Source organism: Zosterops lateralis (genome assembly GCF_965231275.1).
Source record: "Zosterops lateralis genome assembly, chromosome: 31".
Classification (NCBI taxonomy): Eukaryota; Metazoa; Chordata; class Aves; order Passeriformes; family Zosteropidae; genus Zosterops; species Zosterops lateralis.
This window is the reverse complement of record NC_139791.1, coordinates 5842467-5849752: the sequence shown is the minus strand read 5'-3', so window position 1 is coordinate 5849752 and position 7286 is coordinate 5842467. Positions and strand designations below refer to the sequence as shown.

The following is a 7286-nucleotide window of genomic DNA, read 5'->3' as shown; positions in this document are numbered from 1 at the left end:
CAGGCCCTGCATGATTTTTCCTGTGCTAAAATTTCACAGGAACAGTAAAAGTTGAATTAACCCTCCTGGTTCCAAGACCAAAGCTCTGTGGAGCCAGGCAGAGGCAGGCAGGACACAGAGCTGTCAGCAAAGGAAGGGCCCAGCCAGGTGGGGCAGCCGGGGGATGACAACAGCCTGCAGGGACAGAGGCGCAGGGCATGGACACCGTAGGACAGCCTGGGCTGCACAGGGCACAGGGATGGGCAGCAACTGCAAGGCCCTGACACAGCCAACTCCTGCAGCACTTGGGCCATGGCTGCTGGGCCTGGGCCTGAGCCGTGAGCAGGAGACAAGTGACCCTTGCAGCCCTGGGGCCTCATTGCCTCCTTGGCCCTGCTCAGCAGCCTGACAGGGGCCGCCCCATGGTCCTGCCCTTGGCATTGCACATCCCCACATCCCAGTGGCCTGGGAAGAGCCCTGAGCACTGAGGGAGGGACAGGATGTGCCTTGGCAGGGGCTGGGGCTCAGGCCTTGGCGCTTTGCATTCCTGAAACACATGCAGGTTTGGTCAGCATCAGAGACACCTTTGCCTTGTTTGTCCCAACTTGTCATCACTGCCTGCAGTGTTCTGCTCTAACTGGATCCTGGGGAACACTTTCTCCGTTGTGTCCCTCAATGGGACCCATTAAAACTTCAAGAAACTTTGGAGTTTATTATGACTTTGAATTCTTGAGAGGTTTCTCTAACTGACTCTCAGAGACTCAGCACTAAACCTCCAAGAGGCTCATTAAATTCCTTGTGCTTTGTCTGTGCTGCTGAGCTGGGCTGGGCTCCTGGCACAGAGGCAGTTCCTGGCAATCAAGTGGAGCTTCAAAAAGACATTTCTCCTGAGGAGCAGCTCCTCTTCCAGCCCAGAAGGGCTGAGGGCACTGCCTGCAGGCACCTATAACGAGTGAAGCAGACAGAAAAGAAACTGGAAGGACAAATCTGGAAGATTATTCACAGAGAAATCTTCACACCTTTTGAAAATTCTGAGCCCATTCATGGAGAAATCTTCTGACACAGTCAGTCTGTGGCTGCAGGGATCTCCTAAAGCTGACCCAGGACAGGACTGACAGCACTGTAAGGATGGCTCTGCTGCCCTTTCTGCGTTGGGGGAGGATGTGCTCCAGAGCAGGGCTGCCCTGGGCACCGTCAGAGGGACAGGGCAGGACGGCTCCTGCTGCCAGGGAGGGCTGCAGGGGCTGAGGCTGGGGCTGCAGCCAGGGCTGCCCAGGGCTGTGGTGCAGAGCAGGTGATGCAGCCCTGAGGGCTCTTGGCCAGGCCAGGGGATCTGCCACCTGCCAGGGGCAGCTCTCAGCCTGCCTGGGAGCTGCCCATGGATAGTGGAGGGGAGCTGTGTGTACAAGGAGTGGCTCCTGGGAGGGCAGGTCCTGCTGCTGTGGAGAGGGTGCTGTTTGGGCCAGGGCTGCTCAGAGCTCCAGCTCATGCCCAGGTCATTTCTGAGGTGACTTGTCATAAGCACATTCAGGGCAGGAGTTTCCTGCTTGAGACTCTGCTTTCCTCCATCTGTGCTCCCACTTTTCCCTGGCTCAGCTTGGTGGGAATGGAAACTCAGCTGTGCAGGGCAGAGCAGGGGCTGAGGCTCTTAAACCATCACACTGAGGATTCCTGGGAACCTCAGCAAGTGCCTCCACCTCCCCAGTCTCCAGATCCATCCAGCATCACCTTTCCATGGTGCCTGGGCCTGAGGGAGCTGTTCTTTAATCCCTGCAGCCCCGAGCAGCTGCAGGGCAGAGCTGGCCCAGGGGCTGGGCTGGGCTCTGGCAGCACTGGCAGGGAAGGAGCCCGGGCCCACAGGAACAGCTCGGGCAGCAGCAGAGCCGTGGGCAGGGAGGGAGGGAGGCAGTGCTGAGGGAAGCCCTGCTGCAGGGGACATGTGGCACCTCCCGGCCCTGCCCTGCAGGGCACACACTGCTCTGAGCAGCACAGCTCCTGTGTCCCCTCCCAGCCAGCACAGCCCTCAGCCCGGGGTCTCGGGGCCCTCAGTCCCCTCCTGGGCCAGCAGAGCAGCCCCAGAGATGAAGGGCATCTCTCCTGCCATGTGCCCATTCCCTGCTGACCAGGGCCTCAGGGCCACTGTCCTGCACTGCTGCTGCCTGGGAGGGGCTGTGCAGGGCTGGGCAGGGAAAGGCTTTTCCTCAGGGCCCAGCTCTCTCTCTCCTTGCCTTGCCCAGGTGCTCCTGGCATTGCTGATGGGCTCTCTGGGAATGGCAGTTGCAGCTGCAGGCTCAGGCCCAGCCCTTGGGCTCCTCCTGTGCAGGCTGAGCACAGCAATGGGGTGTCCCAGCTCCCTCTGTCCCGGGGAGCTCTGGGCAGGGCAGGCTGGCAGGCTGGGAATGAGCTGACTCTGCGTGACTTTGGGAAAGGCAGGAGGCACTTTGTGTGCTGGGGATCCCTCTGCTCTCAGCAGTGTCTCCTGGCTTTCCAGGGTAACACAGGAGGGGAGCTCAGACAGGTGCAAGTCCAGGGCAGCTGGGAACAGGAGAGAGGGACAGAGCAGCTCCCCTCAGTCTGCGCTAAGACTGCGACAATCCTCCTGCTTCACTGGACTCTCTGTTCTCCCCAGGTGCAGCAGAACCTCTCATTCTGCCTCCTGCAATTCCCATCCCTTTGCCCTGGCAGCTCCTGTGCCTTAGGAGGAGGTTCTTTATCCAAGTTCAAACACCAGGAATGGCCCCTTCTCTCACTGTTCCCCTGCACAGACTGGGGCTCAGGGCTGACTCCCAGGTGTCCTGCAGGTCAAGGTCAGGCTTCTCCCTGAGCACTGGCCAGCAGCAATCAGGACTCCAGTAACCAAATTTAAGGAAGTTCTCCTACATGTAGAAAAGGGGGTAGTGTTTCGTGGCAAGGAATGGTCTATGAGAAAGGGCTTTGACTTTTCTGTGAGAAATCTCCCCTCAAATGTCACTGTCTTTCCTCCTTTTGCAGGTTGGGATGCCTAGACACAGCAAATGTCCAACAGCAGCTCCATCAGCCACTTCCTCCTGCTGGCATTGGCAGACACACGGCAGCTGCAGCTCCTGCACTTCTGCCTCTTCCTGGGCATCTCCCTGGCTGCCCTCCTGGGCAACGGCCTCGTCATCAGCGCCGTGGCCTGCGGCCACCACCTGCACAGCCCCATGTTCTTCTTCCTGCTCCACCTGGCCCTCACCGACCTGGGCTCCATCCTCACCACTGTCCCAAAAGCCATGCACAATTCCCTCTGGGACACCAGGACCATCTCCTACTCAGGGTGTGCTGTACAGCTATTTATGCTTGTCTTTTTCATTTCAGCACAATTTTCCCTGCTGACCATCATGTGCTACGACCGCTACGTGTCCATCTGCAAACCCCTGCACTACGGGACCCTCCTGGGCGGCAGAGCTTGTGCCCACATGGCAGCAGCTGCCTGGGCCAGTGGCTTTCTCACTGCTCTTCTGCTCACAGCCAATACATTTTCCCTGCCTCTGTGCCATGGCAATGCCCTGGGCCAGTTCTTCTGTGAAATTCCACAGATCCTCAAGCTCACCTGCTCCCAATCCTACCTCAGGGAATTTGGGCTCGTTGTGCTAAGTGCTTTTCTATATTTTGGCTGTTTTGTGTTCATTGTTTTCTCGTATGTGCAGATCTTCAGGGCTGTGCTGAGGATCCCCTCTGAGCAGGGAAGACACAAAGCCTTTTCCACCTGCCTCCCTCACCTGGCCGTGGTCTCCCTCTTTGTCAGCACTGGCACATTTGCCTACCTGAAGCCCCCCTCCATCTCCTCCCCATCCCTGGACCTGGCAGTGTCAATTCTGTACTCGGTAGTGCCTCCAGCCCTGAACCCCCTGATCTACAGCCTGAGGAACCAGGAGCTCAAGGCTGAAATGTCAACACTGATGTCTGGAAAAATTCAGAAACATTAATCTGCTGCCAATTTCTGCCAATCACTTGTATTAAAAGTCACCTTCGATTTTTCATGTTGCTTTGCTTGTGACATTTTATTCCCTTTTTTTTTTTTAATACTGTCTACAAAGAAAGGTCATTATGCCCTTTCTCATTTTGTTCCTTTCCATCTTGACTGTGGCCTCCAGACTGTTTCAATAAAGGGCTGTGATCTTGGTGGCTTTAAATTAACAGAAGGATCTCTGAACAAAATTTTCAACTTAGATCCCCTTTTTCTTCTCTCCTTTTAGGCTGCAGCAGCAATGTCTGTGTGCAGAGCTGGGGCCAGATCAGGGCTGGCACAGCAGCTGTGCCCAGCACCAGCAGCCCTTGGTGTTGCCAGTGCTGCTCCCGTGGCCCTGCCCCGCTGCCCTCCTGGCCCTGGTGTTGCTGTAGGGCCTGAGGGCTCTCGGGGCCGGGCACAGGGCTGGGGGTGGCAGTGCCGGGGCTGCAGCAGGGACAGGCCATGGGCACTGCTGGGGCAGCGCTGACGCCTCAGGGCAGGGCCTGGGGGCTCCAGGCTCCTTGCCCAGGCTCTCTCCAGAACACGCCCAGGCCAGTGCTCAGCACAGAAAAGCCCCGTGAGCAGCCCCAGGGTGGCTGTGGGCAGGCTGGGGACAAACAGCATGGCTGGGGCTCTGCAAGGGCCCTGGGGGAGATGGGAAGGAGCAGCAGAGCAGGGGCTGATCCCTCCCCACTGCACTGGACACCCCAGGGCAGCATCCCAGAGCATCCTCATGCACCTGCCAACAACATTCCCCCTCTGCAGCCCTGGCCTCTCCCCCAGCTCACACAGGTGCAGGAACCTTGCAGGCACAGACATGGCAGCACTGGCTCAGGAGCCCCTGTTTGCAGTGCCCAGAGCAGGCCTGAGCACCCCCATGGTGTTGGTGAGAGGAGATGAACCTGAGGGAGCACAAATGCCATCAGCCCCTGGGGCCAGGAAGGGCTATGGGATGGGAGGGTGTTGGGGATTAGGTTTGCTCCTTTTTTACTTTAAAGAATTTTTTCCCCATAAGTTACCAAGGTGACTAATTGTTGGATATTTAGAGTCTTGACCAAAAACAAAGAGATGGCCAAAAGCTCGGTTGGACAGGTTGTTTTCTTATCTGCTGTAACTCAAGAAGGGAGGTGGTAACTGCCTTCCCTGATAACAAGCCCGCTGTTAAAAGCCGGTTGGGGTATTATCTCTTATCTCTGCTCAGTCTTTTACTATCCCCATGGGAATATCTTCTGTTAACACACCATTAAACTCAGGCATGGTATGACACATTTCATCATCCTATTGTGAGATGCTCTACCAGAGAGCAGAAGACAAACCATTTCTACCGAGATAAAAAGGAGCCACAAGTGTCACCATGCACTGCGGTGTTCCCATGAGACTGCCAAAGGAAGACCAGACCCACTTCAGGACCCCTGGCTCCACAGGACCATCATCTCTGCTTCCAACAGGACACATCTGCCACTCCAGGAGGGCTGACTTTGGACTGTTTTCCAACACTCTGACCAACAGGGTGTGAGGTTGTTTTTTTGACTCTGTCAGGGTTTTCTGGGATTACTTGTTTGTTTGTTTGCTTATTCTTTTGTACCATAACATTTGTGGTTTTTTTTTAATATCCCTAGTAAAGAACTGCTATATATACACCCCTAAAATCTTTGCCTGACAGCCTTTTAATTGCAAATTTATAATGATTTGAAAAAAGGGGAGGGGCTTACATTCCAAGGGAGACTCCAATCTTCCTTGGCAGATACCTGTCTATTCAAACCAAGATAGATTTTGGTGCCCAACATGGGGCCCGAGGGCAATGAAATGAAAAAGGAATAGCAGTTCTTAGGTGACCTAAGTTCCTGTGCATAGAAGTCTTGTTGGACAGCATTATGTGGTCGAGCTTTCCCTGTTTTGGGTAGCACGTGGCTGTGGCTGTATTTCTGCCATTTGCAGGCCCTTATCTAAACATGGGCCCTATAACTAAGGCTACTGTGGCTGTCATCCAGTTTATTTTATGGGTAATAAAGTGAGAAAATTAGGATTTTTAATTTCCTCTGGAAGGCAGGCACCTGGATTCAGGGCTATCATACACTAATTGTGTGGTTTTGGGGTTACTTTACAAAGGTACTTTCTGTGAGGGAAGGACAGCAGGGGAAGTTTTCTCCCAATCCTTCACTCAGCCCTTTGAGTCTACCTCACCAGTTTTTGAAGGGTTTAAATCTTCTGTGAATGCTAATTATTTCGTACAGTGGCTGGTGTTGCTAATAAGCCTATTCTATTTAGAATTCAGAGATAAGGGAAGATTGACCTGGATAACCAGCTGATACCTACCCCAGAGAATAGGGATTCAACCCCAGAGCCTGACCCTGTCCCACAGCCTGCCTCAGAAAGGACTCACCTGGACTGGGTTGAGGTTCTGGTAAAAGAGATGCACGAGATGGGGCAGATGCTGAGGGAGTACATTTGCCCAGCTCATGGGAAACTCTCCCCCTGCCCTGAAAAGGCAGAGTCTGATGGTGCAGCAATGGAACCCACAGATGTTAAACCATCCAGGTTCCAGCTGAATCACAGGGGCAGCCACAGCCAGCAGCAGTCGCCCCTCTGGAAACAAGGAGGTCTGAGATGAAAGCGATGCAGTCTGCTGGTAAGGATAAGAAAGAAGGGCCTTCACAATCCACAAGAGAGCCACAACTTGAGATCATCACTGAGTCCCTGTCATATGAAAGTCTACGTAATCTGCAAAAAGATGTTGTATGACGGGGATGTGAGGCTTATACAGCCTGGCTACTTTGGGTCTGGGACCTTATGGGTACAGGCGTACAACAGGATGGTAGTGAGGCAAGGAATTTGGGAGCCTTGACCCAGGACTCAGGTATAAATCACATATTTTTAAGGGACCAAGGGCCCCTTTCCCTTTGGGAACAACTTTTAACAAGTTTGAGAGAGAGATCTGTCCACAAAGACAGAACACAGGAGCACAACAGTAGACTGCACTGGAAAACCCTTGAAGAAGGGATCCAACAGCTGAGGGAAGTGGCACTATTGGAAGTACTTTTGCAGAGGACTGGACAGCATGATAATGACCCCAACAAGGTGAGAAGCACAGGGCACATGTTGTGGAATCTGGCAACTCATGGGCCATCTCAATACGCAACATTCCTCACAACAATTAATGCTGAGGACAGCCAAGAAACAGTGGGTTCTGTCGCCAAGTATGATCAGTGGCCCAATGCAGGCTCATGTCTGCTGTGGTGAAGGAACTCAAAGAGGAGATGAGGGAGATGAGGGAGGAGATGAGGAGAAATGGTTCCCACGTAGCACCGGTGCAAGTCACAGGCCCCAGAGTCAGAGC

The 7286-nt window shown here is 54.2% G+C and overlaps 1 protein-coding gene and 1 pseudogene across 2 annotated transcripts in view; both read left to right on the top strand.

Moving 5' to 3' along the window:
* Positions 1 to 895: 895 nt before the first annotated feature.
* LOC310920762 (olfactory receptor 14J1-like) overlaps positions 896 to 7286 on the top strand; it is a gene marked incomplete at its 3' end in the record, with an annotated part of 1005486 nt that continues 999095 nt past the window's right edge. The window contains exon 1 of the mRNA XM_083880818.1: positions 896 to 931. The remainder of the gene's footprint in view (positions 932 to 7286) is intronic.
* Positions 2977 to 3926, top strand: LOC310920780 (olfactory receptor 14A16-like; annotated as a pseudogene). Its single transcript has one exon. The product of its transcript is annotated as an olfactory receptor 14A16-like (transcript).